Genomic DNA, 26,053 nt, shown 5'->3' with positions numbered 1-26,053 from the left:
CACCAGGAAGAGGACCCGGGCCCCCGCTGGCCCAGGCCTGTGCGGCCCCCTCCCCCAGCCGGGAGAGCACAGCTGCTCCTGGGTCCAGGCACGGACAATGCACTGGGAAGCACGGAGGGACAGCACTGTGGGGAGGCGGAGGCAGGGGAGACGGCTGCCAGGGGCGCGGCGGGGGGAGACGCGCTGAGAAAACCGCCCCTCCTCACCACCAGCGCCAAACCCTGACACGCCAGACCCGGGCTGTGGCAGGCAGGGACTCCAGCTCAGCACACTTACGGCTCACTGAATCTTGATGCCCGCACGATTATCCCCACTTCACAGATGACGAAACCGAGGCTCAGAGAAGCAGCCTGACCAAGGTTGCCGGTGAGTTTGTGGTAGAGGAGGCTTTGAACCAGGCCTCTGGCCCCACCATCCATTTTTAACCAGCACCGCTCTGGCCCCTCGTGTATTGGCAGCAACGCGGTGTGTGGCTGCCTGAGGAGGGGCAGCCCACAGAGGGTTCTGCAGGTGAATAGGAGTTGGCTGGCAGTGGAAACAACTCACGGGTTGGGGAAAACGTGGATGTGTGCTCTAGAACAGAGAGGAGTGAGCACAGGAGGACAGAAAACGGGCCCATGCCTGACGCACAGTAGGTGCTCAGAAAGTAAATATGGAACAAGGTGCCGGTGGGGACAGCGTGAGACGCAGGCTGGGGGCGCAGGCTGAGGCACACTCCTGCATGCACACTGCCACTCCCCTTCCCCCCCCCCACCCCGACACATTCTCTGCTCTCACTTCCTTCCTGCCAACCCCCAGTGGTGCCTCTGCATCGCCCAGGGCTGCGCCCCCGATGCTGAGCGTCCTTGGGGAGCTGCTGGGGGGGTGACTGAGAAGAGAGGACTGGGTGACGGGGAAGCGGCGGCGGCTGGGGAAGCCGGTCCACTGAGCTCTGGATTTTTAAGGGGCGGGCACTCCACTGCAGGGAAGCTGCCACCCCCGCTTCCCGGGGGCCTTAGCTCTGGGTGGGGAGGGGGCCTCAGATGCGCTCTGCCTCCAGCGGGGGCCAGCGTCTCAGGGGAAGCTGGCCGAGCAGCCACACCGCTACTGCTCTGATAACCTTCAGCCCTGACCTCATTTCCCACCGAGGCTCATGCAATTTCTTCCAATTTTCCACATAATTAGCTGAGCAGGAGACACATCCTCTCCTCTGAGGCAAGAAGGAGCCGGCTGCTCCAGGGCCCCAGGGCTGCGGCCGAGGGCAGAGCTGGCCTGGCAAGTGCTGGACAGCAGGCAGCAGTGGGGACAAGCTGGGGACAGGGCAAGGGTTCAAATCCCTGCTCCCCGACCTGCTGGCTGTGCGACTTTGGGTCAGATGTCAGGCCTCTGAAAGATACAGGTCACACAAGTCTCTCCCGGATGCAACCTCATGGCACTCAGAGTGGTCACTAGATCCTTGTCTCTACCCCTCTTGGCCCCCGAAACACCCCCAGAAAACATTCCCCTCCTTTTTTCTCATTCTTTATTCCAGGCCTCAAACCACCCCCTCCAGTTAGGAGGGTAGGTCTGCATGGCTGCACTATGGACCCACTGGCCTAGGTCTTGCCCTCTGTGAAGTGGGCACAACAGAAGACATCTTGAAGGTGAGAAAAAAACAGGTCCACACGTGGGGGCCCTGGGCAGGGGCCGCCCAGTCCCTCAGAGCCACTCATGGGCCGTGACCAAGTGGGGGCAGTGCCAGCTGGGCTGGGACCACGGGCTTCCTTTCCAGGGATGCCGTCGTCCCTGCCCAGTTCCAGGGGGGCCCCGGGCAGCTCTGCAGTGCTGTCAGTAACCCCCAATTAGGCTGAAGTGAAGGGGTAAAGGCCTTCCTGGTGGGCCCTAACAAGCACCAACTTGCTCCTTGGGCCTCGGTTTCCCTAACTGGGCGATAAGCAAGGCCTCGGTTTCCTTAACTTGGATGACAAGCAAGGCCACTCCTTCCCGACTGCAGAAGGCACACCAGAGAGAGAAGACGTACCTCCTGGCAGCCTCGCCCTGGGGCAGGAAGGGGTCCCCATGGCCCCCAAGGCACCCCACAGCCTAGGAGGAGGCTTGCAGGGGTGGGGTGCCCAAGCTTTGTGGGAGGAGGCCGGCTGGGATGAGGTGCCCCCACCTCCCCAAGAAGCTCAGGCTCCTTGGAACGGCCTTCCCCTGACAGCATGAGCGATTCCCTTCCTCCCTCTGGAGCCGGCGCCAAGGCCTGGAATCCATCACTCCGTGGCGTCTGTCTAGGGTGCTGCCGGCCGCCGGGCCATGCTCGCGGGGAGCGCAGGGAACGTCTCCAGGCAGCACAGGGCCTGGGGCACATCAAGGCTGAGTACAGACACCTGCCCTGACACCTGCCCCATGACCGTGGGCGTGCGGCCTCACCTCCTGGCCCGGGGATGCTCACGGAGAAATGCCCTCACCGAGGGCCCACGAGCCCTGAACACCTGGGGTGCAGGCAGGAACCGTGCACCCCCGTTTCTTGTGCCTATCACCAAGTCCTCAATGGCTTAATCGAGAAAGCATTTCCCTCAGGAAAAGCAGCAGCAGCGACCAGGGGAATGGGGCCTGGAGCCAGGCTGCATGCCCAGGGCACGAGGCTGCTGCAGCTCCCTTGCTGCGGGGCCCTTTATCACCAGGCCACTTTCCATACCCTTGGGACAAAGGGCTTGAGGATGGGGTCTGCAGCTACAGACGGGCTGTGAACCCTCAAAGGGCCTTTGGGGACTTACAGCACAGGACCAAGGGAAGGCCACCAAGGGGAGGCGCAGGGCTGAGAAATAAAGGAGAAGTCGGGGAGGCCTTCCTGGGGTGGGGAGAGCGGGTGGTGAGGCTGACCTTGGAAAAAGATAGACATTGAGAGAAGGTGGCCCCAGGCAAGGGAGCCGAGGTGTGATGGCGTCTGTGATCTAGAATTCTCCGTACACAGAGATGGGTTCAGGCAGGTCTGGGTTGGGTCTGCTGGCGATGCCCCCCACCTCGGGGATCTGCAGAAGGCCTTGCACCCTGTCTCTGAATGCACTCCTGCCCTGCAAGGGAGCTCCTGGTAGGGCAACGACTATGTTCCAGTGCTCAGGCCAGCCTGGGGTCCTGGCCTAGTCAGGGTTGTGCCAGAGGAGACGAGAGCAACCTACAGTGAGGGATACAAAGATGCCTTGCTGGGGTCCACGTGTCCCAGGAGGACCTGGGGCAGAGAATAACATCATTCATTCATTCATTCATCAAACGTAAGGCCCCTGGCCCTCTTGGTGCTGACCACGAGGAATAAACCAGAGACACAGGCCTTGACCTGAGCAGCTCATGTTTCAAGGGGGAGACAGGTGTGAAACCAGTTCCCAGAAAGCTGATTTGGAGGGGCCTATTATAGAAGACTTCCTGGAGGAGGTGACACTGGGGGGTGAGCTTTCCCATAGGAGAAAGGCGGGGTGGGGAATCCCAGTTACAAGAGACAGTCCAAGCATACTCAGGTGGAGGCCAGAAGGGGGCCTGAGCTGGGAGGTGGTGTGGGGAGGATTCTGGAGAGCAGAGACCGGGTCCCAGGAGGTCAGACTCAGCAGGGAAAGCAGCATTCTGAGCAGTCAGCTCCCATTAGCAGCAGAGTTGTGACTTGCCTCCCCCCACTGGAGGGTGGCCGCAAGCTCCCTTCTATGTTGTAGAAAACAGCATGCCAGGCCGCCAAAATCAGGGATAAGCTTTTCTTGCTGCAAATAAGCTGGTTTCAGCCCCGTTTACACTCCCTGCATCTGCCCGCAGGACCCTGTTTCTGTAACTCTGTTGCTCGTTTCCTCGTAAGAATTAACAGAATGATATTTCTCCTCCCTGCCCATCACTCCCAATTTGGCAACACAGGGAAGGGGCCCCCCCCAACCTGGAAAATTCACCATGCACTTACAACACGCCACCCACCACTCCAAGCACTCACTCCAGAGGCTCCTGTCCGCTCCTCACCATGACCTCGTGCGGCCACTGTGCTGTTACCATCCTATTTCTCAGAGGCGAAAGTAGAGGCTCAGAGAGGCCAGGTAACCAGACCGGCATCACACAGCAGCCCAAGTCAGGACGCAGAATGTCTGATCTTGAAATGCAAGGACTTGACCCCACTGCCCTGGCCTTCCCAGCCCTGGGTGCCTGCATGCTGCCCACACATCCCGCAGCCCAGGTTCTCAGCAGAGGGAGGGTCTGGCTGGAACATCTGTTGCTGGGGAACTGGCAGGGAGAGCGAGGGCTCCAGTCCCCTGGAGCACTGCACACGGAGTGAAGGCCCCCAGGCCATCCCTGCCCATCCCGCACCCCCTCCTCCTGCCCTGGGATGCTCTGAAGGAGGTTCTCAGGTCTCCGAGAGGGCTTGGGAGTCGAGGATAGGAAGTGGAAGGCACTCTGACCACCACTAAGTCAGAAATAAAAAATAAGGAGATGGTGAGGACGGAGCAACCAAAGTAAATAAAGATGCCCTGGACACCCAGCGTGCCGGGTGTGACACCCCAGCAAGGGCCAGCTCGGGGTGCGGCCAAGGCCCCCGCTCCACTTGGACCAGCTCCTGGCCAGCAGCGCCAGGTTCCCCCCCAGGGGGTGGGGGCCTGGTCCACAGGGCTGCACGGGCCCAGTCTGAGTTGCCCCCCGCCAGGGCTTCCCTGGGCTCCAGAAAGGCCCTGCGGCAGGGGGAGGGGCCGGGGAGCAGAATCACACTCTGCATCTACAGTGTGTGTCCACACAACGGTGTCATGCCTCAGCCACTGGGGCTCCTCTGCCTTCAGGAAGGGACTCCAGGGTGAGCTGTCCCTGACAGATAACATCTGAAGCCCTTGGAGAGGGTCCTCAGTCCCTAACCTCACTGCCCCCACCCTCCCCCAGCAGGCTGCGTCCCAAGGTCACTCACTCCTAACCTCTGAGCAAGAGGTCCTCTCCACGCGGAGAACCCGCCCCACCTTCACCGCCGGGGGCACTGAGAGGCTATGCAAGTGTCTCTCGGGCAGCGCCTCCTCCTGGAAGCCCTCCCTGATGCCCAGCGGGCCGGGAACTCAGGGCTGAGCTCTGCGCCCTCACACGCTGTCCATGTTTGGCCTCCCTGCTAGTCAGCAGCTCCAGGAGGCCGGGACGGCTCTTCAGACTCAGCATACACGAAGCCGAACAAAATGCGGTGCAAAAGGCGGCAGCTTCATGCAGTTGGATCCGATCCTCGGGGCCTTAGAAGTATCTATCACAGAATCAGTGGCTCTCGGCCACATCCACTGACAGAAGAAATTCAAATGTTCACACATGAGCCAAGTTTATTCCGGGCCCAGGACCGCACCCCACCCCCCCACCACCGCCTGAGCCAGCAGCATCGGCATCACCTGGGAACTAGTCAGAAATGTATATTCTGCACGCAGAGCTCAGGTGGCCAGGCGACATGTTTAACAAACCCCCCAGCGGATCCCAATGCCGCTCAAATGGGAGAACCCTGCCCTAAAACATATAAAGGGACACTGTTTTTCTAACAAGCCAAAAAGGAAAGGAGTGGTGGTGGGGAGAAGTGATCTTTGTTATTCATCCTCATAAATACACACGATAGCAGTAATCATCTGTGATGTCACCGCGGCCTTTCCTGACCACGCTGTTTGAAATTGCACCCTTCTGCCCTCCCCGCCTCTCCGCCCGCCCCAGCTTCCCTCTCCTCCCTGCCTCTAATCACCTCTAATTAGCTGTCAGGAGGATGCAAGCTAGCCCGGCCCCCTCCCTGACAACAGCAGGGATTACATATGTGATCTCTCCGTTTTTTCTCCTTCCCTTTTGGAAGGTCAGCAGCCTTTCTGTTCACTGCTCAGCACCCAGCGCCTAGTGCAGGGTCTGGCATACAGTAGGTGCCCAATACATGTTGGATCCATGGGACCCAGATGTGTGTTACTGCTTTCAGCTCACTGCAACACATGCCCCTACTGGATGCTTTGCAGCATGTCTGAGGACGAGTATCATTTTATACCCAATCTGCAGATGAACAAACGGAGCCTCAGGCAGCGCAGACTTGCCTGACAGCAAACGAAGCCTCAGACTCCCACTCGGGTCTGAGTCCTAACCCAGAGCCTTGCGCCTGTAGGCACATTCAGGCCCCAGGGACCCTCCATCCTGGCTCTGCCCTCCTCCTGCTGCCAACAAGCAGGCCTGGAGGGACCACGGTCCACGGGCACCGCCAACACACAAGCTGCTGGTCTGGGCACCTCAGATCCAGGGCTGGAGAGAGGGAGGCCGTGGCGGGCCTCCTCTGAAGCCTCGGCTTGCAGCTTCAGGGCCGCGGTGATGATGCCTGCCATATGAGAGGCCCCCCGGTGTAAAGACACACAGCTAATTAGCTGTCAGGAGCGATGCAAACTCTAGCCTGGCCCCTCCCCGACAGCCTCTCCCGGAATCGCCCTCTGCCACCGCGTGTCACCACATGATAAAAGGAAATATGTTCAAAGCCGAGCCACTAACAAGAGACGAGGAGGCGCACAGAGGCAGAGAGAAGCAGATTGCCTCTGACACTCTCTGAGGAAAGGGGGATAAATTAAAACCATTAAAAAAATAATTTGTCATCGTCAGGTTTCCCAAAGAAGTTCTTCTTGAAGGGCAGACTTCCTGTTCCGGGCCTTCTGAGCATCGGCTGGGAGGGGTCCGTGAAGTGGTGGAGGGCCTGGGCTCCGGGCTCTAAACAGGCTCTGCCCCTGCCACCTGGTGTGAGTGGGCCTCACGGAGTGGGGGTGCTCGGAGGCCCCGCACGATCAGGTTTACGGAAGATGCTAGGAGACAAATGCACGGAAGCGCTCCTGTGTCCAGGCTGCTCACCCGCCCCACTGAGCTAGGGAAACAGGCTCGAGCCTGTGATTGCTCTCTACAACAGCAAGGACAACAGCTTGGACCTCAGAGTTCTCAGAACTCAGTGAATGCATGAGTGCCTGGAACACACCTGGGTAGATGGTTGCTGCTTTGGTCACAGTTCAAGGGTATTTGCTGGGCTCTGTGGACCTTTGAAGGTGTAAAGGGAGACCAATAAATGCCATGCTCCCTCCTACCAGCAGCCAGGACTGCCGCAGATGGGGCTTGGCCTGCCCCTCACCCCGAGCTTGCCCTTGCCTCTCCCGTGTGGCCCCCATGGAGCCTGCTAGAAGTGCTGCCCAGGGGTCAGGACCAGCTGTGCCCCCGTGAAGACATGCACACCCTCTCTGTGCCCCCCCTCAGGGAGATGCACACGAATTGCTGACCCTCCTTGAGCCCTGACCAGAAGTCAGGCACAGTTCTAAACAGTCCATCCATGAATTCACTCCCAAGAGTTCTGGCAACAGTCCATTGTACAGAGGGAACACTGAGGCACCAGGAGGCAAAGTGGTTTCCCCAAAGTCACACACTTAGTGAGTGGTGACATCGGGAGTCCTGTCCCCCAAGAGCCCTCGTGGGGTGTTGCAAAGATTAAGTCAAGCACCCGGCACACGGCAAGCACTTGGTAACGCTGGTTGGTGATGGGACTACAGAGGAGGTGCCATCAGCAGGAATATGTGGGCTCCGGGCCTGGGCTACAGAAACACAAGCAAAGGAGGGCTTTTCCAGGACAGACGGCAGCACCCAGATCACAGGGTGGCCTTGGCCCTCCAGGCCCTGCGGGGTGGGAGGTGAGATGAGCGCTGGGAGCTGGCAAGTCAGGCGAAGCACTCAACTTCCAGGTGGCCTGAGCTCCTGTGACAGGGGACACGGCCCGGCTGAAACTGGGCATCTTGGTGGAATTCCTGCCGACAGGCGGAGCCCACACCCCTCCCCCTTTCTCTGCAGCTGGGGTGGGTCAGCAGATGTCTTCACGGAAAAACAAGAGCTGTGTCAACAGAAGACCGAGGTCACACATGGACTCCCTGTGTCCTTCTGTGCGAGGACCCACGTGCTCATGTTACAGGACGTGGATGTAGGGGTGGGGGCCCTGCTAGACACAATCCTGGTCTTTGCACAAGACAGTCTGGGGAGCGATGGGCGAGCCCACAGCAGTGACCACCCGGGGGAGCAGGGCAGCTCCTGTGGGTCGGCCCCCGTTGCCATGGAAACCCGCTCCTGCTGGATGAGTCCACTGAGTTGAAATATTTGACCTGACAAGCGTCAAGGTCACTGAAATTAAAGCCATGGCGTAACCCCCTGAGACCAGTAGTGACCTCAGGGCTAGGAGGCTGGGAGGGCTTGCTGGAGAGGGCGGGGCTGGAGCTCCCCCCTCCCCCCATAGCTCCTCCCCCCCCGGGGCCCATGCCGCTAGAAGGACAGGTGGGTGGCCATGGGGCCCCTCCTGTGGGCCACTTGAGTCTGGGACCACCCTCCAGGATCCTTTCAGGAGCTTGTGCCAGGAGGAGTGTGGCTCTGCCCACTGCCTCACTAGGCCCCCACATCCACCGGGCCCCCTACCCTGCCCCTCCATTCCTTCAGCTCCAGCCAGACCAACTCCCTGTTTGGGGGGCGTGGTGGACTCCATCTGCAGGAAGCCAAGTCAGGGCCCCACTGCCTCTGAGCTGCTGCAGTGCTCCCACCGTGAGAGTCCTCCCTTCTCCCAGGGGCCCCCTGCCTTCCGTACTGATGCTCTGTACCTACAGCCCTGTGTCGCTCTGGGCTGGTGGCTCACTCTCTCTGTCCCTCTGGGAGGGCTGCCCATCTCCCCCACCCGAGGACGGCTGGCACTGCATCTCTGTCACACGGGGAGGTATCTCCTGGGGCCTGGCACCCAGTGGAGCGGGCCGGAGCACACAGTGGGGGCGGCACATGGGGGCGGGGTCCCTCAGTGGGGCTGGGGCGAGCCTCCCAGTGTAGGTGACGGGCTGGGAGGCGTCAGCCGGGCCCTTGGAGACCCGGGGCACCTGCCCCCTCCTGGGGCTGTTTTATTTCTGTCCTTACAGTACACCCCTGCCCCCCGCCAGGTTCCCACCATCTCCCTGGCCACCCAGGGACGCCCTCGTCATCCTTTGCCCTCCGCTGGCAGGGGTCAAGGCCTGGCCTAGGCCCAGGACCTGGAGGGGCCTCTGGGAATCTCCCTTCTGCCTGGCAGCCCCCAGGGCCTCCCTTAAGTGGCTCTGGCCCCAGAGAGAGACGAAGCGGGAGCAGCAGGCCCTGCTGACATGCGGCAGGATTTCCATGGCAACCGTGCAGGGCGGGCCAGCTGGCAGGAGTGGAGTCTGGCAGAGCAGCGGGTCTGGCCTCCCACTAGGGCAAGGTCAGGCTGGGGCGCAGGGGCTGTGTGGAGCGGGGGACCAACGTGACAAGGCCGTGGCCTCTCTGAGGAGGGTGTGGGGACCCCCCGCGCTGTCACAGGCCAGGACTGATGTTGAGGGAAGCCCACTTCCTCTCTGGTCACACACAGGGTAGGGGTTCTTGCTGGAATTCTCTGATTCCTTCTGAGGCAATGGGCACCCCCGCCTCCTCACACCTCTAACTCAGCGGGGAAGGGCCATGAGGCTGTGTGGTCCAGGAGGTGGCGCTCCACTGGCTGTGGTCCTCGTTTCTGCAGCGTGTAGTAGGGACCCAGTGCAATGGGCTGAATGGAAGGAAGAACAGGCAGGCATGTTCACAACCGCTCAGGCTGAGGGGCGGAGGGGAGGCTGCTGAGGGTGGGGAGGGACAAAAGACCCACTGAGATCAACCCCGCCCGTCTGCCCCTCTGTCCCCCGCCCTGAGGACAAGGGCAGCGGCACTCACCCCTGCTGAACCCTTCCTGCTCTCACCTGCACCCTGGAAGAACTCAGAGCCCTGCTCCGGGGACAGGAGGCCAGGAAGACGCCCGTTCCCAGGGAGCTCCAGGCCCCTTTCCCTCCCTCCATCACAGGACAGGGGGCAGGGCTCTTTCCGGCTGTGTGATGGGCCTGCAGGAAAATGGCCTCACTGGGCCAGGTCTGGGTGGCACTGGGTGCCAAGTGAGGGGCCTCTGTGCCCAGCTCTGACTATTCTGCCCCTTCCCCTGCTCTCGCCAGGCCTCTCTCAGGTGCTGAACATGCACCCCCAACACCCGTCGAGATTCCCCACTTCAGCCAGGGCTCTTCTGCCCATTCTAGGAATGAAGGAACCCAGGCCCCAAAGGCAGGCTAAGCTTGCTGGGCAAAGCGGGGCTCTGAGTCCAGGCCTTGTGCGCCCCACCATTCCCCACGCCAGCGTCCCAGGACCTCCGAGCCAGGGCCCAGGAGATCACCCCTCGAGCAGATGCATAAACTGAGGCCAGGAGGAAGGATGATCAACATCCAAGACGTTCAGAGACTAGACGTTACTTTCCTCTTCTTTTCAGCAAAGGCAATCTGTAAAATGCTTACCTAGACATGGTTCCATTTTCCATGTCTTTTAAGACTTCTACAAATCAATTTACAAATATATATAAGAACGATCCATGCCCAGCCCATGTGCTCGAGGTTTGGTGAAACAGAACAGACTGAGTTCCTGGGGAAACATGGCATAAGATGCAGAGAGCGGTTCCAACATGTCCCACCTGCCTCTCAGACGAGGACCGCCAATGCAGCCCACCCTGCGTCTCTACTGCCTCCCCAAGCCTCCCCAGGAGGCATCAGCGGAATGTTCTAGATCTGTGTTGTTTAAGGCGGCAGCCGCCAGGCAGCCATGTATGTTTTTTGAGCACTTGGAAGTCGGTCAGTGAGACTAGCATTGGGATTTCTAACTGTGTGTTGCTGAGTGGCCGCCCGCCCCATGCAGGACACGCTCCCTCTGGAATAAACGTCTGTTTAGGGTTAGTGCAGCGGAGGTTAGGGTGTAGGCAGGGGAGAGGACAGATCCCAAGGCTGACGGCATGGCAGGACCAGAGCCACCCCGGGCACTGGAACAGACCGCGGACGGCTGGCTGAGTGGCGGGCGGGAGCGGGGAGAGGTGACAGGACCTGGGACCCTGGCCACAAGTGCGGCATCTGCAGGTGCTGAGAGGCAGGCGGAGCAGAGGAGGGCTTGCAGAGGGAAACACAGCAGTGACTCTAAGCCAGCGCCCTCATTGCTCTGGGCCTGGGTCTGTCTGTAAACTGAATCAGTAATGGTGCCAAACCCAAGGACGCTGTGAGGTTAAGCGAGCTCCGCGTGGGAGGCACTTGGGCACACCAGCATGCAGGCGACGGCCGCTGTGCGGTTAAGCGAGCTCCGCGTGGGAGGCACTTGGGCACACCAGCATGCAGGCGACGGCCGCTCTTGCCAGTTTGGCTGTGCTTCTCTCGACCTAAGGCCTCTGCTCGGTGCCATCTAAATCTCCCTGCTGAGGGCAGAGCTCGTGGCTCCTGGTGTCCCTTGGCCCCTTCATGCTTTTCCCAGAGTGAACCCTTTCAGTCCACAATACTACAAGTCAGGTATTATAGCTTTCCCCATTTTACAGATGGGAAAGCCAAGGCACAGAGACGTTAGGGAACCTTCCCAAGGTCACACAGCTCCATGCAGTCGAGTCAGAATTCAAAAGTAGAAACTGACATCACCCCATTGTACAGACTGGGAAACCAAGGCTGGGATGGGTGTCTTCATGGCCCTGGGTCACAGAGCCAGGAAGAGACTGAGCTGGGCTGGCTGGAAGCTGGGACTTCCACCTCTTCAGATCAGGCTCTGACACCTGGGCTCTCAGGCCTCCCCAGCAGACTCCAGGCAGGGTATTTGGGGAGAAGCCTCTTGAAGGGCTGAGGAAGGCTGGGGGGCCGGGGGAGGTGGCGACAGCCGGCTGGGCTTCTGCCACTCGCTCCCATCGCCGCCTCTCACACCCGCCGCCGCGGGGGAGCCGGAAGCTGGCGGCACCAACTGCTGCCGCCTCCGCCCCTCTCCCTGGCCATCTGCTCTCGCGGGATCGCAGTGGGCGCCAGGTCCTCGCCGAGACCATCCTCCGCCGTCTTGAGGGGCTGTGCCCCAGCCTCCCCTTCTCCAGGGGGGGCTGTAAGGGGCACAGTGGGCTGGGTGCCCCCTCACCTCCCTGCACCCCGCTGTCACGGGCACAGCACACACCATCGTGTGGCTCGGAACTCTGAACCCACCCCTACCCATGAGTGGGACCCCTGCCTGCGTCCCTCGCACTGGGGGGTTTTCTGACCACAGGATCCCTCCCCTGCAAAGGTTTGCTGCTTCCCCAGAAACACCATCATCCCTGTCTCCTGGGGTGTGACCTGACTCAAAGCAAGTAAGGGGAGGAGCCCCTGTAGGTGGGGACCATGACAGCTTCCCAGCTGGTGGCAGAGGCCCCTAGAAGTTGAGAGCTCAGAGCCATCTGTCTTAAGCTGTGACCCCTTTGCCAGAGCTCCTGGGGGCTCAGTGGACCCCTCCCCTCAGTACAGCCACACCAAGGGGCCACTGCACAAGAGCAGAGCATGTACTAGATGCCTGAAGGTTCACCACATGTCCCAGCCTAGGCAGCCCAGAGGACAAGGCCTTCAGGGCACATGGGCCAAAGGGGACACAGGAGGAACCCAGGGAAGCCTCCACAGGCAGAAAAGTTCGACCCTGAGGGCCAGGGAGGGCTTAGTGGGCACCCAGGACCTTCCCCTTTGCTCTCCTCACCTCTGACACCACACCGTGAAAGGACTCCATACTGGTTCTGCCACTTCCTGGCTCTGTGACCGCAGGCCAGTGACTTGACCTCTCGGAGTGCCAAGGGGAAATTGCAAGGGCCGTCTCCCTGAGAGGGACCCCATCCTATTTCCAGGTCCGGTTAGGCTGTGGGTCCACTGGATCTTGCAGAGGACAGCGACATCTAGTGGGCTGAAGGCACATTGCCCATCACCCCAGGAGGTCCCCCATGGTACCCCAAGTTTCCAGGGCACGGAGGCTCACCCTCCAGGGAAGACCAGGGCGCGAGCAGGTGCCACGAATCGCTGGCACCAGTGCCTGCTCAGCTCTGTCTCCCCAGGACTCCCGCACCTCCTCCCGTGGGCAGCCGCATTCCCACGTGGCATATGCCCGCCATATGCTGTCCCTGTCACAGCATCCTCACGGGTCTGCGAGCAGCCTGCTGGCGGGGGCGGGGTGCCTCAGAGCTGGAGCTCGCCCCAACTGCTATGTGGAGCAAGCTGCACAGGGAGCCGCTCGGAGGAGGGCCAGCCCTGCTGTGAGCGAGGTGGGCCTGTGATCCCGTATCACAGGCTATTCAACTGAGGCTCAGAGAGGCTGAGTGCCTTGCTCGAGGCCACAGCGCTTGCAAGGGCAGACGTGTCCTGGGCCCCACAGCCTCTGGCTGTGTATCTGCAACTTGAGGGGGGCTGGGCCGGACACAGCCCCATAGAATTCTCTGGTTGCCAGAGGCTTAGCTTGCTCAAGCTCTGGTCCTATGAGTCCCCCATGACCTCCTACCCATGGGGACATTAGGGTCCCCTCTGAGACCTTGGCCTCGCTGAACTCCTGTTCTGACAATCCGAGAAGCAGAGTCTCCAGGGCACTCTGCGCTAGAAGCCTGAACCTGATCAGTGCTTCTCAAAGTGTGTTCCCGGAGATCTACTGTCCTGTAGGTGGGCTTGGGGTCTGCCTGAGGAGCTGGGGGAAATCGAGAGGTTGGGGAGTGGTCTCCTTAAACCACAGTGTCAAGAGGTGATTTCCATAGTAAGTACAGGGGAGCACAGTCCAAAGTAAGAGGCAGAAAGTTCCAGAGCCCGGCACAGTTCAGGAGGCGTTGCTGGGCATGTGAGGACAGGCCCAGCGTCCGCAGGCACCAAGTCCCCTGCAGGAGCCTGGCCGAGGCGGCTCCATGGGGCAGTGTCAGCAGCACTCAGAGCGCCTCCTGAAGGCCAGGCAGGGTCCCTGAGCCCCATATACAGGGGTGGCCTTGGGGGGCTCGGGAATCACAATCCCGGGGCTCCCAGGTCCAGCCTCTGTCATCTATCGGCTTGTGCAGCTCAGGTGAGGGACCCCATCTGGGTGCCTCAGTCTCTTCATCTCTGAGATGGAGCCAGGAACAGTTCCTACCTATGACAATGGATTAGATAAGTTCATGGACCGAATAGCACAGAAATGTGTCCTCCCACAGCTCTAGAGGTCAGCAGTCCGGGGTCAAGGGGTGGGGCCCTCCTGCCTCCTTCTGCTTCTGAGACGGCCAGTGGTCCTCAGCTCGGCCTGTGGCAGCGTACCTTCCATCTTGGCCCCGGTCCTCATGTGGCTGTCCTCTGTGTCTGTCCCCACATGCCACTGTGTCCAGATTCCCCTCTTCTCATAAGGACACCAGTCATTGGACTTAGGGCCCTAATCCAGTGTGACGCCACTTTAACAAACTCTACCTGTGAGGACCCTCCTTCCTAACAAGGTCACATTCTGAGGCTCTGGGTGGACAGGCATTTGGGGGGATACTATCCAATCAATGACCTCTGCCTCCCAGGTAAGAAAAATGACTGGCACACACATGGGTTTACTGATTCTCACTGAACACCCAGAGGGTGACTCAGGCCCACTCTTAGGCACCAGGAAACCAAGGCTGAGAATGGTGAACCGTCTGCCTGGACTCAGTCCCACAGTGTGGGGCTTGGATCCGATCCGTCTTTGCGCCTCCACCGCCTGGGCACTTCCTGGCCCGATGCCCCCCAGCCACCTGTCTGGCAGCATAGGTATCACCCCCATGAGCACTGCTTACTGTCCTGGAGGGGGGCCCATCTGTGCAGGCTTGCTGCTTACCCAGCTACCACACCAGCTTCTCTAATCTTCTGGGTCCCTGCTGTAAATGGGGAGACAACCCCAACCTCAGAGTGGGAGGGCGGGACCCCATGGGGCGGAGGGTAGAGGGATGTATGTGTGTGACCGGGAGGGCGTGGCCTCGCGGGAGGGCGCAGTTCATGGGAGTCAGCATTGCTGTTATTTCCATTCACTTCGATGCACACAGTAGCATCATCTTGGTACAGAACACTTGCTGGATAAACGCTGGCTCTGATGGAGGAAGGAAAGGGCAGGAAGCTCAACCTGACTGCTAGGTTCCCATCTGGCAAACCACCATGGAGCCCTCTCTGCACTAGGCAGGTGACTGTGCCAATCACAGACCAGGCGGTACCCCTGCCAGGGAGATGCAAATGGGGAGCTCTGAGCATCTCGGAGTCTGAGTACCTGGTGGGGCCTGGTCACCCAGAGGACCAGTGGGGTGAGAGGAAGCCCCTAATCCAGTCATGCAGCCACGAATGAGCTGCCTCTGACGGGGAGGCGGGCAGGGGTGAGGAGAGAGCCGGGTGCCAGGCCACTGGGCAGCTGCTGCATTACGGGGGCCTCTGCACACAAAATTACTGAGGAAACAAGAAAAGCCTTCTGGGTTTAGAAAGAGCCTTGTCTGCAACCTGGGAAGCTGGGGGTCTGGCCACAGTAGGCAAGGTCAGATGGCCCAGGAATGCCCAGTAGGCATCTCATGGGCAGGCAGGCAAGCCACAGGCCTCCTCCAGGGCTACCCTTGACTCTGGCCTTGTCTGGCTTCCAAGTGAGGCTGAGCAGGGCTCAGTGACCTTGGGCCCTGTCACCTCTGCTGAGCCCAGTGAAACAGGGAGTTCAGAAGTGTCTGCTCTCCTGACCGCTGACATGTCCTGAGCAAGGCACCAAAGGGAAGTTGCTGCCCCCTGGGCAGAGGGGTGACCAGGCTGGCAGAAGCTCCAGGTCTCATGGTTCAGTCTCCCGTCCTGAGTTAGCTGAACACCTACTTTGTGCCTGCTGGGCTCAGGACTAGCACACAGTGGCACACAAGACCCAAGTCCTTCCTGGGAGGAACAGGTGATGCTGCCCTCAGGACATCTGTGAGAGGACCAGACCGGGTAACACCGGGGTAGGACCCTGAAGAGCTGGGGGAGGTGGTACTGTGCAAGGGGGCCCGAGCCTGCAGTCACCCAGCAACTCCACTCCCGGGAGTGTGAACCCAAGACAAACACGTCCACACACAACCTGTCCACAGGCATTCACAGCAGCCCAGACACCTATCAGTGGTGAAAGGATGGACCCAATGTGGCACGGCCGTCCCGTGGAATGTTACTCAGCCACACAAAGGAGTGGCGCACGGACATGCTACCACGTGGGTGAACCTGGAGGACATTCATCCAAGTGAAAGGAGTCAGACTCACAAGGACACCTACCAAATGATCCCATTTACAGGAAATCTCCAGAAGAGGTAAATCCACAGAGACTGAAAGTAAAATAGATTTGTGGTTGCTAAGGCAAGGGCAGGGAAGAATGGACAGTGACTGCTAAGCGTTAAGGGATTTTTTTGAGGCGTGAGGCAGGTCAGGTGGTCTGGTATTCCCATCTCTTTCAGAATTTTCCACAGTTTATTGTGATCCACACAGTCAAAGGTTTTGGCATAGTCAATAAAGCAGAAATAGATGTTTTTCTGGAACTCTCTTGCTTTTTCGATGATCCAGCAGATGTTGGCAATTTGATGTCTGGTTCCTCTACCTTTTCTAAAACCAGCTTGAACATCAGGAAGTTCACGGTTCACGTATTACTGAAGCCCGGCTTGGAGAATTTTGAGCATTACTTTACTAGCATGTGAGATGAGTGCAATTGTGCGGTAGTTTGAGCATTCTTTGGCATTGCCTTTCTTTGGGATTGGAATGAAAACTGATCTTTTCCAGTCCTGTGGCCACTGCTGAGTTTTCCAAATTTGTTGGCATATTGAGTGCAGCACTTTCACAGCATCATCTTTCAGGATTTGAAATAGCTCAACTGGAATTCCATCACCTCCACTGGCTTTGTTCGTAGTGATGTTTTCTAAGGCCCACTTGACTTCACATTCCAGGATGTCTGGCTCTAGGTCAGTGATCACACCATCGTGATTATCTGGGTCATGAAGATCTTTTTTGTACAGTTCTGTGTATTCTTGCCACCTCTTCTTAATATCTTCTGCTTCTGTTAGGTCCATACCATTTCTGTCCTTTATTGAGCCCATCTTTGTATGAAATGTTCCCTTGCTATCTCTAATTTTCTTGAAGAGATCTCTAGTCTTTCCCATTCTGTTGTTTTCCTCTATTTCTTTGCATTGATTGCTGAGGAAGGCTTTCCTATCTCTCCCTGCTATTCTTTGGAACTCTGCATTCAAATGGGAATATTTTTCCTTTTCTCCTTTGCTTTTCGCTTCTCTTCTTTTCACAGCTATTTGTAAGGCCTCCTCAGACAGCCATTTTGCTTTTTTGCATTTCTTTTCCATGGGGATGGTCTTGATCCCTGTCTCCTGTACAATGTCACAAACCTCAGTCCATAGTTCATCAGGCACTCTGTCTATCAGATCTAGTCCCTTAAATCTATTTCTCACTTCCACTGTATAATCATAAGGGATTTGATTTAGGTCATACTTGAATGGTCTAGTGGTTTTCCCTACTTTCTTCAATTTAAGTCTGAATATGGCAATAAGGAGAATTCTGAAAGAGATGGGAATACCAGACCACCTGACCTGCCTCTTGAGAAACCTGTATGCAGGCCAGGAAGCAACAGTTAGAACTGGACATGGAACAACAGACTGGTTCCAAATAGGAAAAGGAGTACATCAAGGCTGTATATTGTCACCCTGCTTATTTAACTTATATGCAGAGTACATCATGAGAAACGCTGGGCTGGAAGAAGCACAAGCTGGAATCAAGATTGCTGGGAGAAATATCAATAACCTCAGATATGCAGATGACACCACCCTTATGGCAGAAAGTGAAGAGGAACTAAAAAGCCTCTTGATGAAAGTGAAAGAGGAGAGTGAAAAAGTTGGCTTAAAGCTCAACATTCAGAAAACGAAGATCATGGCATCTGGTCTCATCACTTCATGGCAAATAGATGGGGAAACAGTGGAAACAGTGTCAGACTTTATTTTTTGGGGCTCCAAAATCACTGCAGATGGTGATTGCAGCCATGAAATTAAAAGACACTTACTCCTTGGAAGGAAAGTTACGACCAACCTAGACAGCATATTAAAAAGCAGAGATATTACTTTGCCAACAAAGGTCCGTCTAGTCAAAGCTATGGTTTTTCCAGTGGTCATGTGGTCATGAGAGTTGGTTTTCAGTGGTGATGAGAGTTGGACTGTGAAGAAAGCTGAGCGCCAAAGAATTGATGCTTTTGAACTGTGGTGTTGGAGAAGACTCTTGAGAGTCTCTTGGACTGCAAGGAGATCCAACCAGTCCATCCTACAGGAGATCAGTCCTGGGTGTTCATTGGAAGTACTGATGCTGAGGCTGAAACTCCAATACTTTGGCCACCTCATGCGAAGAGTTGACTCATTGGAAAAGACCCTGATGCTGGGAGGGATTGGGGGCAGGAGGAGAAGGGGATGACAGAAGATGAGATTGCTGGATGGCATCACCGACTCGATGCACATGAGTTTGGGTGAACTCCGGGAGTTGGTGATGGACAGGGAGGCCTGGCGTGCTGCGGTTCATGGGGTCACGGAGAGTCGGACACAACTGAGCGACTGAAATGAACTGAACTGATGCAATATTCCAGAATTCGACGCTGGTGATTGCTGCACACATCTGTGACTACTCTAAAATTCATTAAACTCTACACTTAAATGGGTGAACCATTACAAAACTCTTACTTTAAAAACCAGTATTAACACTTACCAAATGCTACTTTTCATAAGGTGGGGTGTTCTCAAAATTATAAAAATTAAAAGGAATGAGCCCCATATTATTCTGTGGTCAGAGATATAACAGGCACTTGCAAGGGCTTCTGTGACAAAGGGCTTTTCAGGCAGGGCTGTGGTGGTTCAGGGAGGGGAGGCCTCGTCGGGGGTCCCAGGAGGCGGCCGCCCTGTCTCTGAAAGCCCAGCTCGCCCTGGAGGGAGCTCAGTTTGTAAACTGTCAGTGGGTGCTCAAGGGCCTAGCCTTGGGGGCACATGCCTGGAGCTGGCAGGGGTTTTTGCCAGAGACCAAGTAGTGTATGCATGACCACTGGCCACCTTGAACAGGGACCTGTGGCGAGGGATCCAAGTACCTTCAGAAAGAAGGCCACCGTCTTCTCTGCCGTGGGGAGGGAGAGAGGATCTCTCCGGGGATAGCCAAGGGCTCGGCCTGGTGCAGGGTAGTGGACGGAACTAGAGAGGGTTGGCGAGGAGCTGCCCAAGGTCACGGCCAACACGATAAACACAGAGCACACAGCATGGGGCTCTCGGGTGCTGTTCTTCAGGCAACCCGCAAGAGCCAGAGAAGAGGACCCAGTGTCCTGCCTGCTGCCAAGATGCGAGAACGAGGCACTGGGTGGCCCTGTCACATGGCTCTTGGACCCAGGACATCGCAGCTGCTGTGATGACAGCGGAAACACTGGCTGTGCTCCGGGGGCGTCTGGGCATTGGGCCCCTGCCTCCCGCCTCATTGCAGGGCGAGCCTGGCACTCACTTCTTGAGCTCCACTCAGAGCCAGGCCCTCAGGATCCCAGAATAACATGCCTCCCCACGATGACCATCCATTTCTACCCACAGAACTAGGGCTCCTACAATTTAACTCAAGTCTTAATGCTAACCAGCAGAGTTAAGCAGGATGCGTCGGTGAGCAACAGCTGAGGCCATGAGGCCCACCCCCTCTGTCACCGGCGTCCATGCCCACTGCCAGCCTGGGGCGCCTTCGCCTTCAGCTGAGCAGCTCTAAACTGGGGGAACTACCACAACCCCCTCCTCGGGTTTGATGATTTGCTGGAAAGGCTCATACAACTCAGGGAAACACGACTTACAAGAAGGGGTTTACTATAGAGGCTACAGCCCCAGAACAGCCCTGTGGAAGGCCTGCAGCATCCTGCTGGGCAGACAGCTGGGGAGCGGGAGCCCCAGCCAGACCCCTGGCCCTGAGGCCTGGCCTGGATGCCCGCCTGTCCTGTGTGGTGGCACAGAGCCCAGAGCTCTGCTCCGAGGAGCTGTCGTTTCCACTGAGTGACTTCCAATGTGTGAGGCCCCCACGCCCCAGGCCAGCGGCGACCTTAGCCAGAGATGTTCCCCGGCTCCAGAGCTGGGGGTCCTGGCTCACCTCCCAGCTGTGCCGTGAGCTTGCTGGGCTGACATTGTCATCCCAGGGGTTGCTATCTCCATGAGGCGCTCCTCAGAACTGCCCCTTCCTGGGCCCCACTCCTCCTGCTGGGAAGCCAGGGGAGGGGTCTGCCACCAGCATCCCCCACTGTGCCCTGGGACGGACAGAAAGAGTCAGGCGGGGGGTGGGCTCTGGCCCAGCTTTGTTCCTCCTGACTGGGTATACTGGGCTACTGGGTACAATAAAATCTGAACAAACACCATGGCTGCTTAAAAAACCTTTCATGCCTGGGTAAGGCAGGATTTCTCAGCTGTGCCTCAAAAGCAAATCGAGCAAGATGGACTTGACTTGGTAAGGTGAGCAGTCCCGGGCAGAAGGACTTCAGGCACAGCTGGATCCAGAGTTTCACATACATCGCTTGGAAGCTGCCGCCTGTCTGTCTCTGCCCCCACCTGTCTGTCCCTCCCACTCCGCCTCCCCACCCCAGCCCTAAGCTCTCCCACCTTGGCCTCACTTTTAGGGGACTCCTGCCTTGTGATGTCCCCTGGAGAACCAACTGGAGGGGGTGCTGAATGCTCAGCACCCACCCCCGCTGCTCCAGTCAGATCACCTCCCCAACTGAGCCCACATGTCCCAGGCCCTGGCATCCCCACCCAAGGAGAGCAGGTCCTACCGACCAAAGACCTTCTGAGCAGGTGCAGATGGGGGAGATAGTACCAGCCAGAACCACCTCTCCCAGCTTGGCTCCAGCCAAAATAAGGCTCCCAAAGGACTAATGCTGGTGTGTAAATATTAGATACTTCTGTCTCCGTCGAGACCAATTACACAGATCATGGCGGCTCCCGCAGGACTCTGCCTTCCACTTACTGTATCATCATTAACAGCCTATTAGGTAACAGCTGCTCAGAGAGCGCGCAGGCAGGGGGAGAGGAGGCTGCGGGGAAGAGGAGGGAGAGGAAAAGAGAAGTGAGGGAGAGGAGAGACAGAAAAGGGGGAAGAGACCAAAGGAGAGAAAGAGACAAAGGTGGCAAGGATGACAAAGACAGTCACAGAGAGTCAAGAAGCAGGGAGAGATGGGTAGACAGAGTCAGGCACAAAGACACACAGGAGAGAGCCAAGGGAGAGGGGGCTGTGAGCTCTGCGAGGGGGTGTGATGCTCCTGAGGCCCCAGGCCCACCTCCCCACCAGGTTCCCCTGCAACCCCTACAGCCAGAGGCCTGCCTGTCCTTGGCCCCACAGGTAGACGGGCAGGGCTGCAAGGCCCCAAGAAAGCCCTTCTAAGGCCAGGGCTGCCCGCAGCAGGCCCTAACCACATGCCACTGGCTGATTTATCCCCCAGGGATTCCTATGGCCAAAAGATGAGAGTCACCACCACGGCACGGACTCCAGACCCTTCTACAGAAAGGCCCTCGAGTTCGAGTGCATGTCCAGCCTGGCTGCTCATCACACTATGTGTTTCTGACACTGCTCGGAAAAGAAAGGCAGGAATCAGCCATCTCCTGCAGCCATCACAGACCAGCCCCTCCCTACCTCCCCTCTTCAGGTCCCCGGGACAGGGACAGCCCACGTACCAACCTACGCAGGGGTGTGAAGGGACACACAGAGGCTGAGTGACCGGCCTGCCCAAAGCCACCAGGGAGCCCCTGGTGCTCAAGGCCAGGGACCCCAGGAGGTCAGAGCTGAGCTCCGCAGTCCTGGTGCACCTCCTCTGGGAGCAGCAAATTCTCTGCTGGAGGCTTAGGGACAAAACACAGCCCCCTGGGGCCAAGGGCCTGAGCCAGGCTCCCAGAGGAGGGACAGAGGACCTGTGTGTCCAGCTGCGACCAGCACTCCTCCGAGGATGAGGCCTCTCCAGACCCTGAGCAGTCTCCAAGGCCACTCCTCCCCGCCACCCACGGGGCCCCATAGCTTCTGAGTCCTGAGATCCTCTGCCCTGAGCCTGGGCCTCTCGGCAAGGCTGCAGGCTTACCATCTGTCTGTCCTCCACCAAACCACAAATATTTACTGAGCACTCCCCATCCACAAGTGCAGGTCCAGGCACTGGGGACAGCGTGACAAGGGGATGTGGACCCTGCCCACGTGATGCCAAGGGTCCCTGTGCTCAGAGATGTATGCCAAAGGACAGTGGCCAAGGAAGGCTGCACTGACAGCGTGAAGGGGCAGCAGCCCTGAGGGGACACCAAAGCCACGGGAGAACGAACTTACACATCTGAGAAGTGGGAGGAGGCCACGGTGCAGGGGATGTGGGGGTGGCTACAAGATGAAGTCAGACAGGAAGTGGGGCTCAGATCTGGAGGCACCTCTTGGGCCCTAAGGCAAGGGCTGGAACCTCCTTCTAAGAGCACCGGGATGATGCCTCGGGGCACACAGTCTGGCCCTTCTACTAGGCTGCTGGGGCCAAGGGCAGGGGACGCACCACTGTGGGCCTGAATCCCCACTTCAGCACTCAGAAGAGATGACAGACGTCCCCCACCCAGGTCTGCTCTCTACAGAGCCCCCCTTTCATCACTTCCAGGCACAGTACCCTTGGCTGCCCCCCCACAGCCTCCTCTCCAGGCTGCGAGAGGTCTGGGGCCTTTAGGGGTGGGGGTGGGGTAGCCCCCGCTGGGATTTCGGGTTCCCAGCCCTGCAAAGCATTTTATTTCTCCTCCTTCAAGGCTGGGAATAATTAGGCGACCGGGAACATAAATCATGGCCTGGCCCTGTACATCTGCTAATCACATCTCCTGAGGATGGGCCAGGCAGGGGCGGACAGGGGCCCTGCAGCTGGGGCCTCGGGCAGGGGGGTCCATGCACCCCACATCCACCATGCTCCCAGCAAGGGTGTGGACCGCCGGTGGAGAGGGTGGTCCAGGTTCCCTCAAACTCACAACCACACACACACACAGATACACAAAGGCACACATGCCCACATATACACACACCCTGACCCACTACTGAGAGCACATCAAGAGACAAAACTCACATACACACATTCACATATACAGACGTGCCACCCCCCCCCCCACACACACACACACCACGCACATGGGTGTGCGCACGCACACACACTCAGGATCCCTGGTGAGGAACTCCTGGAGAGGGATACTGCACTTTGGGGTTCTGGCGCCACCTAGGGTCCATCACTGGAACTGCCGGCCTGCACAAGGCTGACACCAAGGCAGGGCCCCAGTCCCTCCTTCTCCCTCCAGCCAGAGGAGGAAACTTCTTTCTATTAAAGGCCCCTAATCTGTACCAATTCTGGCATATATGCATATAAAAAACTCGCAACTAACTGGCAATGGGCGTGTGGGGTAAGGACTATTTTAAGAATTAGATACATAACAAATTTAAGGCAACTTGCTTAAAACACTAAGGAATATAACTTTATCTCAACAATCCAAACAAAAGGGGCCCAAAAGGAGTTTTTATCACAGTCAGCAAGCTCCTTCTCCAAAAACAACAATAACATTAGCATCCAGCCAGGGCCACAGCTGCTTACCACAATTTTGATGAAAAGACCCTGATGCTGGGAAACGAAGATTGAAGGCAGGAGGAGAAGGGGATGACAGAGGATGAGATGGCTGGATGGCATCACCAACTCGATGGACATGAGTTTGAGCAAACTCCGGGAGTTAGTGATGGACAGGGCAGCCTGGCAGGCTGCAGTCCATGGGGTCGCAAAGAGTCGGACATGACTGAGTGACTGAAGTGATTCTTTTAAAACAAATTTACTTAAGGAAAAAGGGGTCTTATTTAAATAAAATAATGATTCAAATACTGGTGTAAGTGTCACATGAGGTGAACATGTCCAGCTGGAGACTTCCTCATGAAAGGGTCGCCTTTGGCATCCATCTTTCAGGAAAAAACAGCAGCCAGGGAAGGTTCATCGACCATCCAGGTCGCTCAGCGCTGTGGTGGAGCTGGACATCTGGACCAGAGCAGCGTTCCGGACACAGAGTGGTCCCCTGGTCTGCATCTCACCCTCCTGCTGCCAGGCGGTGTGATGGGGTCTGGGAGGTGCGCCCACCAGGGTGACCATCCCCAGGTGCACGTCTCAGGTTAGCGGCCCATGGTGGGCGGGGCCTCTTGAGTCAGTGTGCCTGCGATTCAGTTTACCCTTTAATCCACACTTCAGCCTTTCACACGGCTCCAGGTGTGCAGCACTATTCTTACTAGCTAACACACAGAAACAACCTCAATGTCCATCAACAGATGGGGGATAAGGAACATGTGGTATATACACACAATGAAGTATTACTCGGCCATGATAAAGAATGAAGTCTTGCAACTAGAGATGATCATCCTCAGTGTAGGAAGTCAGAAAAACAAATTCCACATGATATGACCTACATGTTGAAGAAGGAATTCATAGGGCCTGGACTCCATCTTAGGCCCGTTCAGGCTGATCATGCTCAGCCACCCTTCCAATGGACTCTGAACTCTGTGTTTAGTGCCTATGAAGACAACAACAAAAGGATAAGACTCCCTCAAGACAGAGGAACCTTGAAGATCATATCTAGGTTACTCATCGCCTAAGAGAAAACATACACTAATCACCCCTTCCTCCAGACAGGCCATAAATTTTTCTGTATCTATCGGAGTGTAAGCAATTATTGATTATTGGCTAATTGTTTAACTTAGCACATAGCACATGAATGATGGGGTTATTGGGATTGTATTTTCCTTGGTTTATGCAAGTCTCAAAGGATTTGGAGTGGTGGGTTCAGACACGTACACATGGGGTATAAAAGATTTTCACAAATGCTGGTCGGGGTCCTTGGCTAAGAGACTCTGCCTTGGGCCCTCCGGTGTAATAAACTGCACTCCACTATCTGCATTGTCCTTCTGAGTGAGTTTGTTTCCCAGAACACGTGGCTACAACAATGTGGAAACTAAAATATGACCCAAATGAACCCATCGATGAAACAGAAACAGATTCACAGACAGAGCAAGTTTGTGGTTGCCGAGGGGGAGGGATGGAGAGGGAGCTCGGAGTTAGCAGATGCAAACTATTACACATAGAATGGAGTAAGGACAAAGCCCTGCTGAACAGCACAAGGAACTATACTCAGTATCCTGTGGTAAACCCTCATGGAAAAGAATATAGATGATTAACTGAGTCACTCTGCTATACAAAAGAAATTAACACAACGTTGTACATCAACTATACTCAGTTAAGAAAAAACAATTTTTTTAAGGCACCTAAACAACTTTAAAAAAAAATCACAGACCCTGGTGATGCCCCAACTGCGTTCAGGGGACACAGTGGCCCAGCAGGGGCCCTTCCAGCTACACCCCTACCCGCTCTCCCAGCCCCAGTGCGCTGGAGAGCTGCAGACCGAGTTCAAGGGCAAGACGTCTGGCCCTGAAGGAGCCTGGAGCCGCTGAGAGGCTTCAGGAGAGGGGAGGCTCAGTGGGAATTTTCAGCTATCGGTGCGTGCATCCACGTGCCTCCTCATGGCTCTCCCAGCTCCTGCCTCTCCCCGCCCCCTCCAAACCCCTACCCAAATCCCCAGGAGAATGGCAGGGGGCACTGAGGCCCACCCTGCTCACACCTCGCTCAATATTCATCTGTCCTCATGTAGGCAGATCAGACACCTCGCCCCCTTCTCCACAAGAGTAACAGTGGTCTGTCAGGAGCCCACTCTGGTCCCAGCTCCCTCCTACGGCCCTACTTCGGTAGGTCTGGCCAGCCAGCACACAGTAAGTCTTCATCAGGGGTGAGATGAACTGACTAAAAGAAAGTAACAAATGGGAAGAAGGGGTGGAGCCAGCATGGGGGAGAGCAGCAGGCGCCAGCAGGCTGCAGCGACTGCTCCAAACAGGCCCGGGTCGGGGGCCACCTGGAGAACCCGGCAGAGCCCCGCCCTCGCCTCCCGCCGAGCCCTCCCGCACCGGATCTCCACCCAAACCCTGCGGGGGGAGGGGCGAAGTGGGGCAGGCAGAGGGGCCAAGACAAGCAGAGGGCCTTCCAGAGCCCCCTTCCAGGATGCGCGCCCGGGATTCCACCGACAGAACTGGGAGCCAAGGCTGACGAAATCCCGGCATCTGAGGATGCCGCCTGCCCGCCCGGGGTCCAGCTTCCCACAGCATCCTCTCCAGGGCTGCGAGGCATGGCGGGGCTGTGCAGGGCAGAGGGACAGAACAGCACCTCCCTTGGATGACTGCCTCCGTGGGAGGCGATAGTT

The 26,053-nt window shown here is 57.3% G+C and overlaps 1 protein-coding gene and 1 long non-coding RNA gene across 6 annotated transcripts in view; both read right to left on the bottom strand.

Moving 5' to 3' along the window:
- The window catches only part of GSE1 (Gse1 coiled-coil protein), a 395,294-nt gene that overhangs the window by 314,768 nt on the left and 54,473 nt on the right, over positions 1–26,053 (bottom strand). The gene's annotated exons all lie outside the window — the stretch shown is intronic.
- Positions 1–26,053, bottom strand: part of LOC147353043 (uncharacterized) — a 39,076-nt gene that overhangs the window by 10,180 nt on the left and 2,843 nt on the right. Inside the window, exon 2 of the long non-coding RNA XR_015145323.1 lies at positions 1–26,053. This exon is cut by the window's left edge and continues 10,180 nt beyond it. This is a non-coding gene — a long non-coding RNA (uncharacterized LOC147353043).

Source organism: Bos grunniens, chromosome 18 (assembly GCF_055505025.1).
Source record: "Bos grunniens cultivar Pamir isolate PY7600 chromosome 18, Bosgru_T2T1.0, whole genome shotgun sequence".
In the NCBI taxonomy this organism is placed as follows: Eukaryota; Metazoa; Chordata; class Mammalia; order Artiodactyla; family Bovidae; genus Bos; species Bos grunniens.
Note: the sequence above shows the minus strand (reverse complement) of the source record. Positions and strands in the feature narration are given on the sequence as shown.